The sequence below is a fragment of the Lissotriton vulgaris genome, unplaced genomic scaffold (genome assembly GCF_964263255.1).
Source record: "Lissotriton vulgaris unplaced genomic scaffold, aLisVul1.2 SCAFFOLD_495, whole genome shotgun sequence".
Lineage (NCBI taxonomy): Eukaryota > Metazoa > Chordata > Amphibia > Caudata > Salamandridae > Lissotriton > Lissotriton vulgaris.
The window spans coordinates 772,698-798,548 of NW_028244784.1; positions in this window are offsets into that span (position 1 = coordinate 772,698).

A 25,851-nucleotide genomic window follows, 5' to 3' on the forward strand; every position below is an offset into this window, starting at 1 on the left:
GAACACACTCCCACTCTCCCTAATGGGGAGGTTAGCTGTTGCCAAAATGGCATTGTTGCCACGGGTATTATACGTCCTACAAAACACCTTGTGCCCGCTCCCCCGCGTATATTTCGCATGCTTAATACACTGCTCACTTCTCTACTCTGGGCGGGCAAACGCAGCAGAGTCACCCTGCACACCGTTGTCCGCCGCTGGGAGGAGGGGGGCCTGGAGGCCCCAATATTTGACCTATATTACTATGCGGCACAACTCCTGCCGGCTGCGCGGTGGTTCGCGGGCACGGATAACTGGGAATTGAGACTCTTAGCGGGCAAGGCGGACGAGAGGACGCTACAGGTGGCTCTGATGCGGGGTAGAGGAGCAGATGGAACTCTACCGTATGTAGTCCGACACACTGCGGGGGTTTGGCAGCGGTTTGTTGAGAAGGTTTTGCGGCAGGCCCCCTTTCATAGGGAGTTACCGGTGTGGATCTTGGCACCTGTGAGACTGATGGAGGAACACATGTCTTTCCGGGACTGGCGAGAGGGTGGCTGTGAGACTCTAGCAGACCATTATCCGGACAATTCACTCGTGACCATGGAGCGGGCTACGGAGGCCTTCGGACTGACCGGGGGACAGTACCTACACTATAGAGGCCTTCAGGAGATGGCGAGGGCGACCTGGCCACAGTATCCGGAGGCGCCTCCGTTGCCCCACACCCTGAACATCCTTTTGTCATGTGGCAGGGGACAACGGCTGATCACATTGTTGTACTCGGCCATGAGAAGCAACTCAGCACCTCCTGTCTCCCCGTCTTGAGCGACCTGGGAGGTGGATCTGGGGGGTCGCCCTAGACCCAGGGCAACGCAAACGCATAGGAACCCTTATCCGTAAGGTGTCGTGCAATGCGCGGTTTAAGCTGATCCATTTCAATTTTGTACATCGCACTTACATGACCCAGGTCTCCTTACGCCGTATCACTGCGGATAGACCAGATAACTGCCCTAAGTGTGGCACGGAAGGGGCCGATTTCTGCACCTGGCCTGGGAGTGCCCGCTGGTCGGGGACTTCTGGAAGGCAGTGGTGGACCACATTCGAACGGTCACAGGCCTCCGACTTGCTTTGACTCCGCTTCATTATTTGCTGGCCCTTGTCCCCAAACCCAAAAAGAGGAACTTATCTTATAAAATGTTACAGTTGCTCCTGGTGTTGGCGAGGCGATGGGTGGCTATCACCTGGATGAGATAAATGGCCCCTGTGATGTCAATGTGGCTCAGGGATGCTAGGGACTGGACCTTAGCTGAGGAGACACACATGCAGCGTACACGCAGGGATGAGAGGCTACAGGAGGACTTGCTTGCATGGAGAATGATGTGCACTGTGGGGTCGCCCTGCAGTAACTCAGACGCAACCTGTGCTGAATTGTTCACCCCCGGGAAATCGGGATCTGAGGGAGAGGATGCTGTAAGCGCGGAGTGGGGGATGGTGTTAGAGTAGTGCCCTGATGGCAACGCACATGTGTTCCCTACTGTATTTGTAGCTATGATTTGCTTGCATTCCGGAGATTTGATTACCAATGTGATATCTGTACCTGCATGGGCCGTAAAGAGGTGGACGAACTGTGTACACGTGTTTTTTAATGATGCCAACTGTGTGGGGGGGGGTGTGTTTGGGGACTGTTTTGTTGCTATCTGCCAAAAAAATAAGTTAAAAAAAAAAAAGATTGGAATGAGGGTGGTAAATTATATTCGAATTAAATTGCCATGCTATGCGAGTTTACTGGTTTAAGCAACTGGGACAAGATTACAGTTAGTTGTGAATTTCCAGTGGTCCATCCAATAGGGCCTAATCCACATCAACAGTTGTAGCCATGGGGGTGAGGGGTGTGGCCCATCCTAGAGCATTTTCCCAAAAAAGCAAAATCCAAACAAGGAAATCATCTATAGGAAAAAGTGTGTAACAACTGACTTAGCGGAGTGCAGTGATCTCCAAAGCTCTCTGTGGAGCCTGCGAAATTAACCATTTGCTATCGGAGCTCATTGCCCAGAGGTAACAATTACTTCTCTCATTAGCGCAGCTCCCCAGCCTCTCATAAAACAACAGTAGGAGTGACTGTGGGGAGAGGGTGGTGCTGATGCTGTTGTCTGATCATTAGCACTAGCAGTGATCCCTGAGAGCCCGTGGAAGAGCTGCCTTCACCTCAAAGCTATCAGCATGTTGTGGAGGAGATAAGCGCCGATAACGTGATCCAGACCTCAGAGCATCCTATAATTACGGGCCGTTGATGAGATCTTCCCAGAAGCCAGTGCGACGGCCCCTCCCCTCGAGGGGAAAGGGAATGCAGAGAAAGCTCCGAGCCTTTGTGTAAATGGATGGCGAACACTTTGCAGTGGAAGTGCAGGATCTTGGAATGGCTGCTAGAGAGTCTCCTAGCCCCCAGGACGCATCAAGAAATATGGAGGCATATTTAAAATAAAGTGGAGAAGCGTGTCGTTAGGCCAAGAAGGCTAAAGGCATGCTCCGTCACTTTAGAAAAGCAGGGCTGCACCATATTTACTAGAATATAGTGCAATAGTGCAGCCCTGCGTTTCCCCCTGCTCTGGCAGCTAAATTAAGCTGCCTAGCGCCAACGCAGGCACCCTTGCACTATAGTGCAAGGATTCCTGTGTTGAGGGGAAGATTGTTTATGTGCTGGAAGGTCCCCCTTTCTGCACATAAACAATCTTTAAATACCGTTGTGTAACTTCAATGTGTGCTGCTTAATGCAGCCCACATAGAAGCTGCAAAACTGCATTTAAAAACATGATTGTTTGTGTGCAGGAAGGGGGCCTTCCTGCACATAAACAATCAGGCAATTTACTGTTTCTACACATAGAACCAGCAATGGAAACAGCAAAAACGAGGAGGAATAAAGCATTTCTCCTTGTTTCGCCTCTTTAAGAACAGGTTTTCCCTAGTCTTCATTTTGGCGCAGACTCCTATTCACGCTCCAGTGGGTGTTGCAGTGGAACGTACCACCGCAACACCCATTGCCCTCCCCTTTCACGCTAAACATAGCGTGAAAAGGTGTCTTATTTAAAAGGCAGCGTTAAGCCACGTTAAGTGCTTTAACATCGCCTTGCAAATAGGGCCCCTATTGCCATCACAACATCACTGAAAGTGACGTTGTAGTGGTGATAGGGGCTTGTAAATATACCTATAATGTCAGGTTTCCACTGTACTGCTTGCCTCCTTCCTCACGATTTATCGGAAGGACGGCAAGTCGACTCTCAAATGTTTGTTCTTTTATACCATCACCCTCCCTCTCCCCTGTTTACTTCCTTTTTTCCTTCATTCTGTCTCTCATCTCTTCACTGCTTTCTTTCTTGTCCTTTGTTATCCGTCTGTTATGTACTTATTCCCTTTCTCCTTTGTTTCCCTTCAGATTGTTTCATCCTAACGATTGTAGATAATGGGGGTCATTTAAGGTTTGCCAGCGTGAGAGGGTGAGGATAAGCTGATGGGTCTACGCCTGTAAAACCTGCAGTTTCACAGCCTCATGTAGTGGTGGTCCCTGGTGTGCAGCCACACAGCCTCAGATGGCCACATCATCGGGGGCCTTCAGCTGGCACCCCATAGGGTTGCAGATGTGTGACCATTAGAAGGCCCACCCTATGTAGGGCACGCCTTCTGACGTTCATTTTGCCAGCCCACGACTTCTATGCAATTTATACATGATACAGTCATGAAAAAGAAAATGTGCCTGATGCACAGGGATAAAATATGCCATGAACATTTCTCCAGCAGGTTACATTAATCATTCATTCAATATACTTTATTTCGGCCACAAGGACTATAAAAGTACACATAAGAACAAATACAATACAAATATTATAAAACAGACAAGGATAAAAATACAGTATAATTTGTAATGAAACTTCTCCAATATGGTACAAAGTTAAACATTTTTTAGGACCATAGACATAAAAATACATTAAACAAGCATTGGAAATTCAATAGGTCTCGGATTTTTTTGAGTTAGAGCTAATGGCATTGTAAATGGCAATGTCTTTTAGCCATGTGTTATGGAGTGTATGCATGTGGTGTGTAGAGGAATTATGTGGGTTGGAATGGAATTGTAGCAATGGTGGCATGCTGCGCTTTAGATGAATATGTTTAAAAGTAAAGTGCACCATACTGGGATTGCTACAATAGTTAATTGTGGATGCATTAACAATTGATGTGTGCACTGATGGCTGGTGGTGTGTGTGTGCCTGGTGGAAGTGTGCACTGCCGGCTGGTGGTGTGTGTGCCTGGTGAAAGCGTGCACTGACGGCTGGTGGTGTATGCCTGGTGAAAGCGTGCACTGACGGCTGGTGTGGTGTGTGCCTGATGAAAGTGTGCACTTACGTCTGGTGGTGTGTGCCTGGTGAAAGTGTGCACTAACGGCTGTTGGTGTGTGTGTGTGTGGGTGTGTGTGTGGTTGTGTGTGTGGTGATGAGTGTGTGGTGGTGAGTGTGTGGTGGTGAGTGTTTGGTGGTGAGTGGTGGTGAGTGTGTGGTGGGGAGAGTGTGGTGTGAGAGTGTGTGTGGTGGTGTGTGTGTGTGGTGTGTGTGGTGTGTGTGTGGTGTGTGTGTGGCCTTATGTGTGTGGTGGACTTAGTTCGGGTGTTCGTACCCTGCACACTCACACACTGCCCCTACACACTCACACACTGCTCACCCTACACACTCACACACTGCTCACCCTGCACACTCACACACTGCTCACCCTGCACTCACACACTGTTCACCCTGCACACTCACACAATGTTCACCCTGCACACTCACACACTGCTCACCCTATATACTCTCACACTGCTCACCCTGCACACTCACACACTACTCACCCTACACACTCACACACTGTTCACCCTACACACTCACACAATGGTGGAGAAGCGTGGCTCAATGGTTAAAGTGGCAGACCCTGATGCAGAGGTCTGGCCCGGGACCAGGGTTCAATTCCCACCTCGGCGGCTCTTGGACTCAATCTCCCCGGACCTGATAATTCTCGCCTCGGTGCCTAGTCTAATCATGGGTCCCACTCTGTGACTCTGGGCAATAGCTTGCTTAATTTCCACAACGGGCCAGCAGCACTTGGATGCCTGGCTTCACCTTGGGGGTGCCCAGGAGTGGACATTTCACATGGAAAAGCCAGGAAGGGTTCCACAGCGGCATGAGTGCAGCACCGGGACGCCCCGTCGCATGGGCAGCCGTCCGCTTTACAAATACAACACATTTACATTTACACAATGTTCACCCTGCACACTCACACACTGCTCACCCTACACACTCACACAATGTTCACCCTGTACGCTTACACACTGCTCACCCTACACACTCACACACTGCTCATCCCACGTAATTTCAAAAAGACCTAGCTCTGCCCTTTGGCCTGTGTTGTAATCATACAGTAGGCTGTGAGTAGTTGCGCTTGATTGGTTGGGGCGTCCCCTCCTTGCAGCTACCCTCACAGAGGGCCGTCTGCCTCCATGAAGCTCCCAAGACACGTGTTCAGCTGTTCTTTGTTTTAGCTCCTGTGTGTCAGTGCATCCTGTAAGCGCACAAGCATACCCTGCTCTCTCTGGAACACTCACACTGCTGAGTCTCTCACTCTGCTGTCACTCTCACTCTGCTGTCACTCTCACTCTGCAGTCACTCTCACTTTGCTGTCACACTCACTCTGCTGTCACTCATGCTATCACTCTCACTCTGCTGTCACTCATGCTGTCACTCGCACTCGGCATTCACTCTCACTCTGCAGTCACTCTCACTCTCACTCTGCCGTCACTCATACTGTCACTCTCACTCTGCAGTCACTCTCACTCTGCAGTCCCTGCCACTCTGCAGTCACTCTGCAGTCACTTCCACTCTGCAGTCACTCTCACTCTGCTGTCACTCATGCAGTCACTCTCACTCTGCAGTCACTCTCACTCTACAGTCACTCTCACTCTGCTGTCACTAATGCTGTCACTCTCACTCTGCTGGTGAATTACTGCAGACCCTGTATCCTGTATCCAGTATCCCAGGTGGGGATGGTGAATTACTGTGGACCATGTATCCAGTATTCCTGTGCTATTCCGATTCTGGCATTGCTGGGTGTTTTTAACCATCTGATCTGGTTAAAAAATAAATGAAAAAAACACCCCAACAGAATACATGGAAAAAATAGCATATGTATAGAACACACAGCGAGTGCTACAGAGGAGACCACTTGTGATGTACCAGGGGCTAGGGTACAGAGGCATTCAACGAGCATGTCAACTTGCTGCGAGAAAAACACATCAGGTAAAAAGAAAAAACAAATACAAGAACTAATATAAAAAAGAAAGCAATAGAAAGACCTAAATACTCTCCAACCAGCTGTAAAAGTAATTATATAGTATAACAACTTCGGGGCAGATTTATGTTAACTGGCGCATCCCCAGGGATGCGCCAGTTAACATGCGCCACAGTGCGCCACAGCTCCGCCAGCCATGGTGCGCCGCATTTATAATGCGGCGCACCATGGTGCAAAAACGGCACAGATGCGTGACGCATCTGTGCCGGAAATGTGGCGCATTGCTGGAGTTGCGTCGCTAGCGCGACGCAGCTCCAGCAAGGCTCGGGGGTGCCCCATTTTAACAATGCTGCGTCAAGACCTACGCCTGCTTCAAGCAGGCACAGGCTTTTGACGCAGCATTGGCTTAAAAGTGACTGAGTGAAATCTCATAGATTTCACTCAGCCACTTTTGCGAGGCGCACCTGCCCCGGAACGCCCACCCTGCGCCGGAACGCCCACAAGCGGCGCAGGGCTTTACAACGTGACGCATCTGCCTAGATGCGTCATGTTGTAAATCGTTCGTAGGGATGCACCACGTTTACGCCGCCTTGCGTGACACAACAGCGGCGTAAACGTGGCGCAAGGGCCTCATAAATCTGCCCCTAAGTGTGCAGGGCCTTTCAGAAGTGCAGGTGCATGGATGTTTTCCACAGTGTAGTGGGAAGGGTATTCCAAAATCTCGCAGTCAACACTGAGAAGGCCCCCTGCCAAGGCGAGCTCGCTTAAATTTAGGAAGTGAATGAAGAAAAGCATCCAGAAGCGAAGAGACCTACTCAGGATATAGATATTGATACTATTCCTCAAATAGAGTGGGCCAGATTTATATATGGTATGATGAACAATGCATAGAGATTTAAAAGTAATCCTTTTAGCAACCGCAAGCCAGTGCAGAAGGGCATGAGGCATGCCAAGGCAAACCATGAGCTAGCTTGACCACAATGGCTTTGAATATGCTTGAATTTGTTCTATACACCATGTGAGGCACCAAAGAAAAGGAATTTACAGTAGTCAAGACGACAAAGTATAGTTAGTTGCCTGAACCACTATCAGGCGAGCTGAAGGAGGTAGGAGCGGAACAGTTAGATCAATCAAGAGAAGGAAACAGCAAGATGTTAGGTGATTTGCCTGCTTAACCAACATCAGGTTCTCGATCAGATGGAAATCAAGGTTTTTAAAAGTCTGGACTGGGAGAGTGGGGGGCGGGTTAGACCAAGTCGGAGGCCAAAGCACAGAAGGAAAAGGCCTTGCCAAAGAGAAATGAGAAACCCTCCACTTTTCAGCTACCTCACATATTCACCCCTCTTCGCTGCCTCACTTCCCAACTGACTACACCTTTTGAGAGGACTAGAAGACAGACATACTTCCTAAAGCCCATTCCATCAAACTGTTCCTTGAAAATCACGTTCATCCAGTGGTTTAGCAAGGGTGTCATAGGTCACAATACGAGCAAGGAAATGAGTCAATTTTCCCCCTCTAAGTTAGTAAATGACAGCCATAATTGGGATGCAGTGGGTTCCTCGCAAACTGTGCCCTGATGCCACTCCATCTGCTAAATTAATAATAATTACAGTCCACCACATTTTGCACAGTCCCATAACATTTTCCCAAGCATATTCCAGGCCACGCCCCCTTAAAACCCCGCCTATTCTGCCTCTCCAAGCCCTCCACTTCCCAGCCCCAATGGGTTCTCACGTGTAGGCACAACCGTTGATGCACACGGGTCACTGGTAGACTTCGAGACAGATAGGGTAGCTGTATTGAGCCTCCAGGCTCTCGGGTGCAGTCTGGGACTGATGCCGGTTCCCGGTCACAAAGCTACGGAACATGGCCATCCTCAGGGAGGGATGCAACAGCAGGCCGAGAATAGAACCACAACAAAGCCGTACATCACTATTTGCGACGCGCCTTTGTGACGTCTTCAGAGAGCGCAGGACAAACAACGGACGCTAATCTCTTAGCCATTACACATGTAGGTGTATTGAACATAGAAATAGGACAAACATTACGGCCCCTTGTGTGTGGTGACAAATGGGGCTGTGTTAGTTGTATTTTGTTACTCTGTATCATCTAAAACGAATCTCAACAGACTGTGGTAATTAATTTATTTTCTGTTAACACATACTAATTATTCCTGCACAAGGACATATGGACCCATGCCTCCCTTTCTGCTCAGTCGGCAGTCCCTGTGGTAAATGTACAGAAATTTACCGCGACGGATGGCGAGGCACTAGAACTGGTCTGACAAATCCAGGACGTGTAGTAGCCCTATCAATGCAGTGCGGGGTAGGAGCGAAAACAGATCGAAAGCGTTCGCGAACTACAAAAAAAAAACACCTGCGAGTGGTACGCTCGTGCCACTATGAGCATATGTTTTAAATTATCACGGCTGTCAAGCTGCGATAATTCAAAACATATGGCCTCTGGTGCGCGTAACAGACACCAATAGGCCATGGGCGGTCGTGTAGCTCCGCCCATGGCCTATTGCGTGTTCTGTTAAAAAACAGCACGCACGCGAAGGCCAATGAAAATTGACCTTGGAAATAACACGCACGAACCGCATGGAATTTCCAGGTCCATTTTCAAATCCCCGGGAAAAGGACTCTCGCTGCGAGACACTGCATGCGCAGTGTACGGCAGGCCCGAGCCCTAAAAAACCATACTAACACTTCTGAGTGTCAGCTGCAGTCACAAGGAATATCAAATACATTGTAAGGGAGATAAAAGCTTTCTAAGCAATATCCACAGAGCCCCAAGGAACTTAGCAACAGGAATAGCAAGGGGTAGTCTAGAGTCCATCCTCAAGATACAGAAATGACTATGCTGGCCTGATTGCCTGCAAACAGGGGCCAGCCAGTATCTACGAGAGCTTGCATACGCAGGACAGGCAAAAAGAACATGGGGTACACTCTCGATTGTGGTAGGGCAAAGGGGACAGGAACCAATGGCCCCTGCAGACGAACACTTTGTGAAAGCCCTCAATGGGAGAGTCCCCGCTCTGAATTAAAAGTACAATTCTCTGTCACCGGGAACAGCCACTTGATCCCAGTATGTCTCATATTCTATCAGGTCCTTAATATACAGGAATTCACAAGATTTTCTAAGGAGGTCTGATCTTCTTTGAGATTTAACCTCAATTGCTGTCCAGAAGAGCTTTTTCAGGACCGATATTGATGGAAAATTAGTATTACTTGGATTCACCCAAAGCTCATGAGCCCCAATATGATATAATAACTCTTTAATGTGCAGGAGCCAAGGGATTTTAACAGAGTGGCCAGCTGAGATGACATCCTGCAGAGTAGCGGTGTAGTGTACAAGTTCTGGCGTGGACCATTTTCGCCTCCAGTATAACTGGGGGCGTAGTCCAGCTTTATCATGTACACTTCTAACCCTCAGAAACGATAAAAGTGTAATCAAAGGAGTGCTAGCAGGACGATACATTAATCACCAGAGATATTGTGACACTTTTATTGTCGTCCAAAAACTACTGAATATACAAGAAACTTTGTAGTTCTTTTAAAACTGATGCACTGCTACAAATCTGTCCACCGAAGACAAAACTGTCCCTTCAACCTTCCAGCCTCCAGGGGAACACCTGATGGCTGGTACTGCCAGTCTGGCATGGCAACCACCCTCCAATGGTAGCCCTCATCTTCGTATAGACCCTCTCTCATGTGTATTTAATTTCTTTTACAGTGCTTCTCATCCCAAGTATGTAGGGCCTGGTGTTGGAGTGTGTTACATCACACACATATTATATAGAGACAATGACTCATATAAATGTATAAGTTAATGTATCGGAAATATCACTTAAGACAATGAGGGCTACAAGGTGTAAGAGTCAGATGTCATCCATACTGGTAGGCATTATATATTAAGAGTGTGTGGCCTGGAGAAATATAAAAACCCAGGATTTAATACATAACATGATGGTTGGGGATGCTTTTACTAATAAGCATTTACTATTATCCAAAAGAACCCTATTTAACATTCTTAGAATAATTAATGATTCTGGAAAAACAAAGGTGGGTAGCAAAAGGAATTATGTGACAACAGCAGTTACCCACTGAGATATTCACATTAAAAACAATTAGTTGATCTGCATGTTACACCTTGTGCTTTAAAAGAGGCACATTATCCCTTTGCACTACTTTGAGTCAAACAGGGACTAGGCAAAATTCAGATCTCTCTAACAGATACATTAATCACCATAGTTAAACTGACATTTTTATTAGGGCCTAAAAACATTCTGGCACACAAAGAACTCTCCAGTCAAGGCAAGCTATTTCAGAATGCACACCCACCCATCTTGGCTCCTGGTGCGGAGGAACAATCTCGCGGACAAAAACAGAATGCCCTGCCCTAGACCGAGGCACGAGGAGGCCCACCACATGCTGTAAATGCCCAGACTGACCCATTGATCTTGTATGCGACAATCAGCCAGCATACAGAATGACAATGGGTCCATCACAGTCTGTTCTAGGCCGAGGTGGGGCTGCTCTTTAGCACAGAGGAGGAGTGCGAGGGGGGCCCAATACGGAGTTCTGCAGAACTCTCAGGCTTCTTGCAGGGGAGCAGTGCAGCTTGCTGCAATCCTCAAAATCACGAACAAAAGGCGTCCATAAAAGGGATCATCACGGACTACAGACGAGAAATCCAAATAACGGGCAGTCCGTCAATTTTACGGATGGTTGGTAACCCTAGGCGGAACTCACTTTGCGGTCTAAATGGCTCCATTATTACTCCGCCTTTCTTCCTTCGCCCCTTTTGCCTCTTTCTTTCTTCTGTTCCCCCACAGCACCTTGAAACAGTCTGAACAAGGAATAGTGTCTAAGCAGGGCATGAACAAGACATATTCTATTTTATATATTATGTTAAATACCGGGATAGCACTTAAAGCCAGATCAAGGTCATGTCAAAATGCTGAGGGGAGGTCGAAATCTAGATATGGCAAAGGGGGACCAGGAGAGAGAAAAGGGAGGGACTTGATAGAGGGCATAAGGAAGGAGCCTTAGGGATAAAGTAGTATTCTGCATAGAGAGATAATTTAGTTTGGGTAACTGACCTCAGGTATCTGATCTGCAGGGACAGACGGCGAAATAGAATGTGAGAGTTACTTGCCTGATAGAATTAAGAGAAGGCAGGAAGAATCAGAAGAAATGAGGAGGTGGAAGTCAAAGATGGTGAGAGGTGTCCCTAAGAGGTATAAGGGTATGGCAGAAAGGGATAATATCTGATGCAATGCTCAAATGATAATAGTGCAGGACAGTTCACCCTGGGGAGGGAGAAGGCTGCCACCTCCCACCCGCCAGTGTTTCATGCAGACTCTGCCAAATAGATACATATGCCTGTGGTTCTCCAGCTGACGAGGAGCAGGATGGAGGGTGATGGTATCTCATTTGAATAGGCACTAATTATGCGTGGTGTCATCCCAGCTGCAGTATAATTACAAGTGTCTCTGGGTCCAGAAATGTAGACTCTGCGACTGATCACCATGGAAGGCAAGGTTTTCAGTTGGTTACCGCCTCTGCCAGACCACAGAGACAGACGAGTTACACTGTGGTAATTCCTATTAGGCCCTCTCATGAGAAACAGTATTTTGTGTTGCCTCGACGAAAACCTTCCTCCCAATACAGTGGGACTGAATTAGTTACAGTGACAAGCCAATGATAAAACCTATATGCGTGATTGGTTCTCTGGCAAAGGTTATGCCTGATGCCATAGGTCTTATGCGTTTATTATTAATAGCTATGACAAAAGCAGCAGGTCTAGTCTTTTTATTGTGAAAATTATTTGTTATGACCAATTTGTCTTTTACAGCTGATTATGTTCAGGGCTGCAGATATGATTTTGGACCGTCAAATCTCACAGATTACCACAGTATTTAAGGGGTTTGCTATTAGCACCCCGTGGGACTTGGCCCTTGCTGCAAAGTCATTCCCAAACTTTTTTGCCTTCTCCCTCCTGTTTTTTTAACCCATTTTCTGTTGGCTTTTTGGACTCTGCACACTTTACCACTGTTAACCAGTGCTAAATTGCTTATTCTTGCTCCATTAAACATGGTAAAATTGGCTTACTCTCAATTGGCACATTTAATTTACTTGGAAGTCCCTAGTAAAGTCATCTTATGTGTACCTAGGGCCTACTAGAGAGCCTGCAGCACAGATTGTGCCTCCTACTTAAGTACCCTTTTAAATATGGCTCAGATTTGCCATTTCATCCAGTGTATGCGGTTTTAAACAACCATTTCGATCTGGCAAAATACAAATTTTCAACACATATAAGTCACCCTTAGGGTAGGCCCTAAACAGCCCATAGGGTAGGGTGCAGCATGTTCTAAAGCTTGTTCATCTATTTTTAGCTTTTACATGTCCTGGGAGTTAAAAAATCCTAAATTAGTTTTTCACTATCGCAAGACCTACCTCTCCCATAGTATAACATTATGTTAACTTATTACACTTAATAAGTGATCACTTTCAATTGGGAGCAGGCAGGAATGTTGAGTTTGGGCGTCTAAATAATTGTAATTTAAAGCATTTTTTAATAGTAACATTGTATTTTAAGTCACAGTTCCTAAAAAAGCTACTTTTAGAAATTTGGCATTTTCCTGTTCCCACCATTTGGTGCCTGCAGCCTGTTTCCTGGGTCACATGACTACGTGTAGCTGGGAGTTGGTCTTTGTACATTGCTGCCAGATATAGGGACAAAGGAAAATATGCGTTGGAAAGATGGGTCATCTCTGACTTAATGAGGGGTAGGAGTTGTCACCTACCACTCTTGCATTTCACAAAGGCTCTGCCTGAGCACACTCGCAAGGGTTTGATACTAGCCTATTGTGACCCCAGACAAACTGGGGCCGGGGCAGGGAGGCAGGAATCTTCAAACACCTCTGGGTGTGGAAACCTCCAGAACCTTCTTCTGCTTCAAAGAAGACACTAGGTATAAATATTGGGCATTCAGACCACACTCCTCAGTACACCTCTGGAATTGTGGAAGACTCCGGAAAGTATTGTTGTGGTTGTGCTGCTCTTCCAGAAGGACTGTTGATCTGCTGCCCTGCTGCTTGAGTAAGAAGGACTACGCCTGCTCCTTGATCACAGGACCACAAGAGTGACTCCAAGGGCGAATTGGCTGTCCTCCTGATCAGAGCCACAGGAACAGAAAAAGATGCACACATCCTGACCCATCAACATAACTCTCTATTCTGTGAGTTTTACCTCACAAGCAGTGCCACACCACATCACACCAGTCCTGGACCCTTGGAAGTAAGCACAAAGGTATTCTGCTGGCCCAGTTGTGATTCTGTAAGCAGAACCAACACAACACAATGCATCTCCTTGCAGCCGCATCAGAAGCGCTACAGTTCGACGCATCCCTGACAGAGGACTCCGCATCACAGCCCGCAGCTTCCTAGGAACCGCCGCTGCACGGCGAATCCCGACGTGGGACCTTGCAACGCTCCATCAACCAGGGTTAAAGGTACTTCTGTTCAGTGGGCCTAATTTGGTCCCTGTAGCCGGCCTGAGCTCCATCGTGGTCGACCTGAACTTGTGACTGTATCCCAGTCCGGAGTGACCAAATAACTACAATTGGCACTTTGTGCTTTTAGGCATTATTTTTATGTAAAACTTTGTAATTGCATTTCTCTTGTTTTATTGGTTGTTTTTTTGCAATGTTGATCTCAAATAGTTTGTTCAATTTTACTCAATTTTACTAAATTAGTTTTAGATTTTTCTTGTGTTGTGGTTTCCTTTATTACTGTTGGTATGCCTCATAAATACTTTACACATTGTCTCTAAGTTAATTCTGACTGCTTTTGTCCCAGTCTACCGGAGGGTTAAGCACAGGTTAATTTGGGGTTTGCTTGTTTTTCACCCTGACAGAGAGTGTGGTTGCTGCTTAACTAGGGGTTTACCCCTTCAATCAGTAACCCAATTTCCAACACACACCCTCTGACAAACCTTGAGGGTAGAAGAGTTTTTCTTGATTAGCCAAATTAGTACATTTTAAGAGGGGTTGTACATTCTTTTGCCAAATGTCATTCTGTACATAGTTTATATCTGTACCTATGATGGTTGCATGTTTGTGCGCACTTCTGTAAATATGTGTTATTATGATGAAGGCTATAGGCCTTATTGGTTCATTTGGGAAATTTTATATTAGATTCCATAGGTGTTATCCGTTTATTATGAAAGAGTATGGCTAATCCATTAGGCCAGAACTAGTTATTCTGAAAAGTATGTATTAAATGCTATATGTAGGCTTTTAAGAGTGGGTTGTTATTGCACTGTGCTAAAGCCTATTGGGTATTTGGTTAATTGTCATCTCACAGATTACTGAGGCAGGCAATGGTTTGGTATTGGTGTCCGACTCAAGCAAAGAGTAGGGATAAAAGGATTGTACTATGATGATCCATATTAGGCCCTCTCAGGAAGGATCTTAAATTGTTTTGAGAACTGTAATTTTGAACATATTTGTAACTCTATTATGGAACACCTGACAGTTGCCTTGAGGGCAAGCTTATGGTCAACATAGTAGGCCTGAGTTGGTTATGGTAGCAAGCCAACTATAGAGGCTTAATGCTATTTAGGTCTCGCCTGAGCCAGCGCATGCGCTGATCGGAGAGACATTTAGTGTACAGGTTTTTAAAGTGCTGCCACTTGAGTGCACGCGCCCAGCTGCATCTGCCTCCCTTCCAGTGCGATCACTGCTGCACCGCATCTCTTTTGGTGGTGCTGCGCGCGCACCACTAGCGTGTTTGCCAGAACGCGCGCACCCCTGCTTTCACCTATGCCGTCTTTCACTTTTGCCTTTTTTTTAATGGCACGCGTGTGCGCACCCTTGCTTTTACTTTTGTTGTCTTTCACTTTTGCCGTCTTTTTTTAAATGGCGCGCACACGTGCACCCCTGCTTTCACTTTTGCTATTTTTTTAGGTCGCTTTTCACCCTTCCACTCCTTAACTCAAGCTCCGGCTCGTGGGTGCTACCGAGCTGGTCAGATTAAAAGCCTGCTCTTCCCTTTGGTAAGAGCTTCTGCAAGGCAAGAGAGCCATGATCCACATTGACATGCAGCCGCGTTGAGTTATTAATGTGCGACAGCACACGTCTGCAAACAGATATGCTCCCTAAATGGATGTTTCATGTCAACAGCTTGACGAGTGTGCGTGCCTCGGCTGCCATGGCATGTCCTTTCTCATGTTTGTGTCACTTGTGTGACAGAACAATGGTCGGCGGCAACGGTGCACTTTAATTCACAGGAATTAAACATTTGGAATATTCACTTTTTCCTGGTGCAACTTCTGACTACGTCATGCACGTGCAGCCGGACACGCACTGCAAAGGATTTCGTGAAACATGGAGACGTCCATACAATATGAACAGCGCCGCCAATCAATGTCGGGTGATATGGCCGGAACATGACTTATGAAGCATTTGCTACTCAGAAGCATGCTATGTAGCGCTTCAAATGAGATGGTGTCTGCGGTTGTGTGACTCAACCAATCCCTCCACTGCTAACCAAGGAACACTGTTGAGTAAAATGACTTTAGCAAACGTGGAACGTGCGAGTACAGGAGCCCAGCTCTGGGTCTGAGTGTTACTTCCGTCAGTGACAGATTTGCACTCACTGTAGGTGCAGGGTGTCAACCGGGTCCCTAGGAGTCAGTGCCATAGCCAGCTTCTCTTGAACCTAGTACTAGGGGGGTAACAAACCCCTTGACCTTCGTTTGAACTACAAAATATGGCAATAATGATGGCACAGCGGGCCTTCGGCTCTGTGGGACCTGGTGCCACTGCACCTGTTGCACCCATGATCTTCATGCCATCCTTAGAGATGCCATTGTTTTGGTAGCAGAAGACGTCACCGGGCATCACCTCCTGTGGGTATACGTCCTTCCTGTCTATATGTCACGTGCTGGGACATATACGTGTGGATTTTGTCTTTTAATTGCAGAACTTCATCTACAATCATGGAACTGCGCAAGAGCACACCGGAGCTCAGCGAGCTGCGCACATGTGGCATCTAAGACCAGGAGACATGTCTGCTGTGCAGTGCCGAGCCTCAGGGTGAGTTTGCCACATGAGTGCACCGTGCAGGCAGTTTTTGTTTACATATATAGCGCACACTCAAAGCGCTTTACATGGCACCCTGACAGTTACAGTACACAAGGTTGGATTTGTTTCTTCTGGGGTTTGGGGGAGGGTACTTGGGATTAAGTGAGTTGCCCAGAATCACAGGACGATAAGCAGTTGCTGGGACTCAAGCCTGGTTATGGCAGCTCTGACCTAAATTTACACCCTGTCCCATTTCAGTCGGGTTTGGGGTTTGAATGGGAGATGGGGGCCTGCAAATCCTTACAATAGCAAACAACCCATAAGCACAGATTCCGAGCTGCAAATACTGGAAGGTCAGAGGGCAGATGCCCCTAGCCCCTCTCCTCCTGTAACCCAAGCTTGGCACCAGTAGCACCACCCTACATCCGACCCTGCCAGACAATAAACGTGATTTGAGATAGGGCAATGTTGAACTTGCTGGACTCTACAGGGAGGCCAGTGTCCCTCAGGGCCCAGACAGACACCCGCCGCCAGAGGGCACCCCCCTGTCTACCCAAGGACAGACAGTATCAAACTAGAAGTAAAGGCAGCACTATCAAAACAATGACCTAAAGTTTCCCCAAAACACCACTTTTTTTGTCATCTTTGTTTATAGTGCATCAAAATAAATCATAACTGGCATTGGCATAGCCAATAGGTCTCACCTTTGGGACATTATAAGTGTTTAGCCATGCAACAGTTGATGTTGCACCAAGAATATTGTGCTGCATAACTAAATACTTATAAGTTCCCAAAAGTGAGACCTATTGGCTATGCCAATGCTTGTTTATTTTGTTGGTCAAAGTTATTTTAGATGCCATAGATCTGATCTGTTTATTATGAAAGGAGTCAGAGTTATTTATTATACAAAGCCATATGTTAAAGCCAGTGGGACTTTTGAGCATGTTTTTTTTTACTGTGCTGTGTTAAAGCCTGCAGACATGTATTTTGTTTCTTATTCTCTCACGAATTACTTTTGTAGGCAAGGGGTTTGATGCTGATTACTCCCTTCAACAAACTATGGGGTAGGAGATTTGCACAATTATTGCTAGAATCTTTTGGGCTTGCCTGGCGGTATCATTGTCTGCCAGGATAACACATATATAAATATATATACATACATAGAGAGGTTTTAGGTTGATATAGATATGTATGAGTGCCGTTTAAACTCTGGTTCGATTCATGAAATCATAATGCATGGAGGAAAGAGTCAGCCAAATTCAGCTGTTGGCCCTCTTCTCCTGCCAGTGACAGATTTTGCTCATCACACGTGCAGCTCCATTTGAAAATTAGTGTACTTCAGTACCAGGATTCATGGGCTTGTCCCATCATTTTCCATTATAACCTTTTATAGGTCCTCTTTCATTTATTTTCTTCTTTTCCTCGTCTGATTTGCATTCTTTCAAATATAGACCCGCTCCTCAGACAGTACTCACTGGCCACTGCTTCTAAACCAGACTATCTTACTGGGATGGTATTTTCCCTAGTGTGCCATTGATTTACCGTTCTAAGATGGCCAATGCATTCGTTTTAAAGTGGTGCCCATGCTGGAACTTTGAAAATATACTATGTACAGTACCATGGCAAGACAGCCACCCACTACTATGTTTAATGTATTTACTGCGAGCATATGCCTGACATGTTTTGGTAGCAAGATGTTTTTTTCCTACTTTCACTCTTAATTTATCTTACATTTGGTGTTGAGTTTATCTGTGTTTTGTTGTGGTTGTGTAAGTGGATAAATGCAAGGATGAGTCAGTGATTGGATGGATGCATGAGTTCATGGATAATTGCCATATAGCATGTATGAGTTCCTAAAAAACATGAATTGGAAAGGCACTTATTTATAACCAGACCAATTGGCATTTACAATGCTTGGCCTTGTATTTCACTGTAAGGCGCCCTAAGTGCAGACGATATTGCCACATATGGATTCTGTAGACCATTTTGCAATAGAACTAGAACTGCACTTCAATGATGAGGCACAACAAGGCCAGAGGCGGCCATGACTGGCAGCCCAGGCTCTACTGTTTCTGTTAGAGCAGGACCAAGATAGATGTGCATATGGTTAGTCTCAGTCTGTAGGGGCACAAGGAGAAAAAACACAAGGGGTTGTGATGTGCCGGCTGATGTCAATTCTAGCATTCCACCTGTGTTTTTAATAAGTATGATTTGATGGTGTGCACATTCTGAAGTGCACTTGTGTAAGAGGAACTTTGCATCTGCTTACTGAGCTATGACTGTGTATTTTAGAAAGCTTATACTTCTGCTAAGCATAGTGTACACAGAGGCAAAAACTGGCAAGGACAAGTTGGGCCCAAGCCCAGTGACCAACCTTTATAGGGGCACACAGAGCTGTCTGCATGAAATTCATGCAAACAGCAGCGCCCTCTCACTTAGCTCCAACAATTTAGTTTAAACCGCTTTTAATCTTGTTTTTTAAATGCCACCAATGCCTTTTTAACACCCACTTATCCATTTTTGTTCCCCTCCCTTCTCCCTTCCACACCCTTTTTCCAGGCACCAAGAATATAGTTTGGCCCCAATCCTACAAGAAGCATCAGCTTGTTGAAGCTAAGCTGTGGGTGATTCAGGTGAGGTGGGGAGAAACGGAGATACTGAGTTCAGATGCCAGTCACTGTTCTTATGTGTCGGCCAGGGACTGATCCGTGAACAAAAAAAGGGATATATGATGCCACATTTTATTCACCAGCAGCTGCAAAGGTGCTAAACTTCACTCTGCTCAGGGCACTATCCCAGCAAAAGCGGGCTCTCACTGTACAGCTGATGCTGTGATATGTGTTGGTGAAGCTTACTAAAATAATTTTTCTATTCAAAAGACAAGACATTTGGTTTTGGTAATGCTAGTTATTCTCTTTTTTCATTTCACACTTATGTTTTTTTAATGTCTAGGTAGGTCAAGACATTTTTATTTTCCTAAATGTATATGTATAATATATTTATAGGGTCTTTCAGGCAGCCCCCTTCATCCATTGGTGCATTAATATGTCATTCATGTCTTTCTTCCTCCCGCCGCAGCATAGAGCATGGCACAGTGGGCCAGACCTCTCCTCTTCAGAAATTCGCTGGCTTTCCTGTGAGTGGCTGACTTTTGCTCTTTCACAAGGAGCACATCAATGCACAAAGTAGTGTCAGTGACTAATGTTACACTGTGTGCTTTTTGAGACCAAAAAATAATTTTGATTTTATCCAATAGTTTGGTTTTTTTAGGTCCAAGAAACCTGCAGTCTCCAACAATAAAGTTTTTCAACAATGATGACAAAATAAAACAATTATGGACAAAGCTAAAAGGCTGCCAGTAAAGCGCCTGCCCTATTGGCTTTGTCAACAACGCTTGTCTTTAATTGGTAATTATGACTAGACACTTGCTCTAGCTTATGTACACCATGACAAATGCCAAGCCATGCAGCAGAGAAGCTTGTTTCAATATGCCGCACTATATACAAATCGATTACCCTCGGTTACAGCGTGCGTTGGAGCACGGCGTTCACCTGTGGCCAGCTAAGGTTTTCTTTTCACGGCCTGCTCAGTCAAAATTAACTATCGCTGGTAATTTAGAACCTATTGTTTGTCTAAGTGTAACTCAGCCCTCACTCTAGCTGCATTTCATAGCGGCCACATCAGAAGTGATAGAACTCAGTCAGCGTGTTGTGGCCGGACACGCCGAGGTCTCGCAGGAGCTATTTATTCCAATCTCTTCCCTCGTGCTCAGGTGCCCCGGGCGGCCAGGCTCTAAATCTTCAAATCATGTCGGAAGGATCTCCGAGCGTCCCTACAAAGTGTCAGGTGCACGTTTGATCCTCAGATGAGAGATAGCAGCGCGCCTAGAGGGGCAGGCAGCTGAGAGGCGCTCGGTGCTATCAGATGACCAGTCAATGGGACAGGGTCAGCGTCATTAGGGGGAAAGCTTGTAATTTCTGGTGCTCAAAGCTCAATACTTCATGTTCCTGGGTGATAACTGTGTGTTTGTTTGCAAAGTCAACACAGCCAGAAGGGATGACATGCAGTGGCTTGAGATAGCAAGATCATCAGGCTGGGTGATCTTCCAGGTGAGCTCTTCACAGGGTGGGTTGAAGTCCAATAATTGTTTATCAGTCTTCATTATATTGAACAATCGAAGGATGAAATGCTGAGTCCATCTGTGACCTGTGGAAATGATTTTACCACTGCTGTTCCGAAAAGATAATTAAGGCACATGACACAAAGCAGCAGGACAATATTGCGAAAGGAAATGATGGGCGAGCAAAAGGAAGGAAGAAGGTGGTCAGAGGAAGGGATTGAATGAAGGTAGAAAGGAAGAAGAAAAAGAAGGAAGAAAGAAACGAGTGAATGAAAGAATAAAATGAAGCAAGAGGTGTGAGAAAAGAAAAGGTGAAGGGAATAAAAGCAGCAAGGGGTGAAAGAGGAGGAGGGTTGGAAGGAAGCAAAGTTAGTAAGAAATGTGAGAGGTGGAAAGATATGTGAGGGGGAGGAAGGAAAAGAGAAGACAATAAGAGAGAAATGATGGATGAAGATATGAGGATAAGAACAAATAAGAAAGGAAGTATTTAAATAAGTTATGGGAGGAAGAAGAGAACTGAAAGAGACCAGAGTGGAAATAATGGAAACATGGATAAAAGGAAGATAGGTGGAAGGAAATGAAACAATGATGTATACACAGAGAAACAAAAAGGAAAGTTGAGAAAAGGAGGAAAAAAATTATGAAAGATGAGAAAAGATGCAGTGAATGAAGAATTGAGAAAGGAAAGAATGCAAGAAGAAAAAAAATCAAGGAAGCAAGAACTTAGTGCTGAAGAAAAGATAAAGAAGTAAGGGGGAGCAATAGAGATAAAAAGAAAGATAGTTTGATCAATGCACAGACAGACAGACAGACAGACAGACAGACAGACAGACAGACAGACAGAAAGACAGACAGACAGACAGACAGACAGACAGACAGATAGATAGATAGATAGATAGATAGATAGATAGATAGATAGATAGATAGATAGATAGATAGATAGATAGATAGATAGATAGATAGATAGATAGATAGATAGATAGATAGATAGATAGATAGATAGATAGATAGATAGATAGATAGATAGATTGATTGATACCCCTTCCAATCCAATGGCATTCAAGAAGCGCAGCCATACTACAGAGCACCTGAGCGCTAACAGTCATAGGAATGGAAAATAATTCACAGTAATCTTTCAGTTCTTTGATTGACGGAGGAAGGCTTTTCCATACTTTTAAACACCCACCTATCTGCCCAAGCTTACTAAGATCGTAGCTCTTAACAGGGTGTGTACATTTGTCCAAATGAGACTCTTTTAATACCTTACACGTTTGTTCCAGCAGCCAATGTCCCTGTCACTGACGGAGTGAATGAGGAGTATTGGTCTAGACGTGCCTTGCACAAACTTGGAGGCATCGCAAGTATTCTTCTAAATGTGTCTGACACAAACTTGGAGGGATTGTGAGTATTCTTCTAGGCGTTTCTGACACAAACCTGGAGGCATCGCGGGTATTCTTCTAGGCAGGCACAACACAATCTTTTGCATGCCTTGCTCTGGCCCCCAGTTCAGGGAAACTGGAAGAAAATATTAGAGATGGGGTAGGAAATTATTGCCATTGACATTCCATTATTACCCCCTGCTTTCTGTCCTGGGGTACGTAAAAGACATTCTCGTACCGTACCACAAATTGACGGCTCTTGAACTATTACTGTGCAAACATAAAATAACTATGGGTTGGTGGGGGAAGATTGCACCCAGCTATGGTGGTTGGCTGAGAGACATGACTACTTGCTATTAACACCCTGATGTTTATAGAACTCTCCTGCCGCATGCTTCCCACACCTGTTATATATGGGTCTCGAAAACAATGTTCCCCCACGGTATTTTTCTTGAATATAGGAATTTTGAAGGAGGAGTGATTCTGGAGCGTAGGTTCTTTTGTTTGTATTTGTTGATCATCTTTCTTATGAAAAGTGGTCCTTTGTCATGTATTGCTTGGTGTGATACAATAAATAAAGACAGGGCAACCCAATAATCCCCAAGGAACTGGGTAAATATGCAATATAGAAAAGGTACCTTGAGGAATTACTTCAACTGTTAATCAATATTTCTCATATGCCATCAATATGTGCATTCATTCAAATAATTCAAATAAACATCGGAACCATGGTGTCCATCATTTTTCATTTATATCATATGTTATATACGAAACAGTAAATCATTTGCAACAAATTGAGAAAGGCAACACAAACCACACTATTACAATCAATATCTTTCCGATAGTGTGTTATACTGTTGGTACTGTATGCATTATATACATATATACATATCGTGCTCCTGAAGCCTCAGTCAGCTTATGCAACAGTCTATAAACATAAATGTTATGGTTCTTATTTGTAACCAAACAGTATACAGGCGTCGACGTTTCGGTCTTTACACAGCGATTTCCACCAAGACCATCCTCAGGACTGTATGTTGCTCAAAATATCTACAAAAATATACAATATGTACAATATATTAGACCCCGTTCCTAATGTCCAATATAATTGATTGTCTGCTAACACTAACCGTCACCACACCCAGTGTGACTCCACATAAAATACATTACTCACTATGTTCCACGTAGAGAAAACCTCAATCCTCATAGACTGATAGAGAAGTCTTAGCCATAGACCATCCACTGTCAAGTGTTCCTGTGCAAACAAGTATCCACACTTATATATACACACTATGAGCATATGCCTACATATTACTACAACCATAGTCCAATGTTAACTCCTCTCCATATAAAACATTCATTCTGCTTACCTCCTCCAAGAGATAGAAACAGTTCAGACTGGCTCAATGAATGTTCGTATTTATACCATGTTCGATTGGTGTGGTTCCAATCTAGAGTGCAGAAACGGAAATTAACTTCCATAAGTCCCTATCAATGCCTGGATAGACTAGCAGTATCCCAGTAACCCGCTAATAGTACTTACTTCCACACTTTACATCGAGCGGGATTCCAATTCACTCCGTCTCGTTTCGAAAGCCAGCTCGTAATGGTAACGGAAGAGACTACATCCAAGTCGCGGACTCCGCGCATGCCCAGAATCAGGGCGTCGCTATGGTTTATGAGGCGGCCATTACCAAATGGTTTTCAAACCTACACTATGCAACTACACAGCACTTTCAATTATAAAAAATGTGAAACCAACTATTATTAGCCCGATGTATTCGTGAAAATGCTTAAAATATATACAATTTAATGCAGCTAACGTCTCATTGAAACCAATAGTAGATAAGAAAGTCGGCCTTACAATAGGAACCAGTCTAAGACAACCACCATCCACAATATAGATTACACATTACAATGTACTGATAACATAAGGGACATCATCACAGGGTTGCTAAATTGTGCCATTCCACATATTGGTTCAAACCCAGAACCATCGTCCTGCACATCCATATCCATCTGTTTTCTTTAATGGTTAGCAGACGATCTACATTGGTCCTTCTTTTTGACCCCTTAATCACCTCTAGCACAAACCATTTCATGTCCTGTGGACCATGTAACTTTTCAATATAGTGTTCTACCATGGGTGCTGTCAACACTTTACATCTAATCCTAGATTGGTGCTGGGTTATTCTTTTTTTCACCTCTTGGGTTGTCTTCCCAATGTAAGCTAAGTTACATGGACATAATATACAGTATATGACGTTCTTAGTCAAACAATTTGAATGATGTCGCATCGTGAATTCTTTACCATTCAGTGTACATGATTTGGTAACAGCAGTTGTATCACAGGCTACACATTGTCCACATGGATAATGGCCCACTCTAGGTGTCAAACCCCATTGACTGTGTATGGTATTTGCCCTTGGTTCTCTATATGTTTTAACCAGGAAGTCACGTAAGTTCCTAGCCCTTTTGAACGCAAAGTATGGACATTTCAGCTGTAATTCACTTTTCTGTATAAGGTGCCAATTTCTTGTGACAATCTTTTTAATTTCATTAGATTCGGTTCCAAAGGTGGTAACACATGCTATGGTATTTTCTACTTCCACTTTTTGTTTGCTTTGATCCAGAAGTGATGACCGGTCATAATACCAGGCTCGTTTAAGAGCTCTTTTTACCAATCTATTTGGATATTGTCTGGCCACCAGTTTTTGTTGTAGAATCTTAGCCTCCCTGAAATAATCCTCCCTTCTGGTACAGTTACGCTTGATTCTGAGGAACTGGCCAAAAGGGAGGTTATCTCGTAGGTTCCTGGGATGGTGGCTGGAATACTTCAAAAGCGTGTTACGTGCCGTGGGTTTTGTATACAAATTTACCACCAAGTTACCATTGTCATGTAGAATGTTCAAATCTAAAAAATTGATGCTTTTATTACTATATTCCATAGTAAATTTCAGGTTGTCATTTTGCTCGTTTAACCATCTGTGAAATGTTAATAGATGATCCTCGCTTCCTTCCCAAATTAGACAGACATCATCTATATACCTAAGGTATTTAGTAATGTGTGTACCGAATGGGTTGTTATTGTGAATGTTTTTATTCTCAAAATCTGCCACATACAAATTAGCTATGTCGGGAGCGAAAATCGCTCCCATCGCCACTCCTTTTCTTTGACCATAAAAGTCATCATTGAACAGGAAATAGTTACACTCGAGAGCTATTTTGGCACATTGGATGACAAAGTCCACTGGTACTTGCATAGGGCGAGTCTGTGTATTTAGGATTTTTTCAATTATATCCACTGCTTCTCTCTGTGGGATATTGGAGTACAAACTCTCAATATCCATTGTAACAAGAATGTTTATCGAAGGGTCAAAGAAAATGCCTTCCAAAGCATTTATTACACTGATACTGTCTTTAGTGTATGATTGGGTGAGTGGTACGAAAGGCTTAATAAAGAAATCCACATACTCGGCCAAGGGTTGTAAAATTGACCCACATCCTGCGACAATAGGTCTGCCGGGGGGGTTTTGTTCGTTTTTATGGATTTTCGGCAGTATATAAAATGCCGGAATTGTGAAATCATTCTTATTTAAGTATTCAAATTCTCTCTGACTTAGCCATAACCCATCAAGACCTGTCTTTGTAACAGTTAATATGTCCTTCCTGATCTTCTCTGTAGGGTCACCCCTTAATTTAGTGTAGTGAAGAGGGTTATTAAGTTGACGTAGTGCCTCTTTATCGTATTCAGTCTTATCTTGCACTATTATACTGCCCCCCTTATCTGCAGGTTTGATATAAATATCCTCCCGTTTAGCCAGGGTAACCAGTGTCTCATGTTGTTCTTTCGTGAAATTGTATCTCACATATTTCTTTTTTTCTTTGAAGAGTTGGTCTATTTCTAACAACACTACATTTTCAAAAGTTAGAAGTTCCTTCAGCATTAAGTTATTTGCCGGATAAAATGTCGAGGGA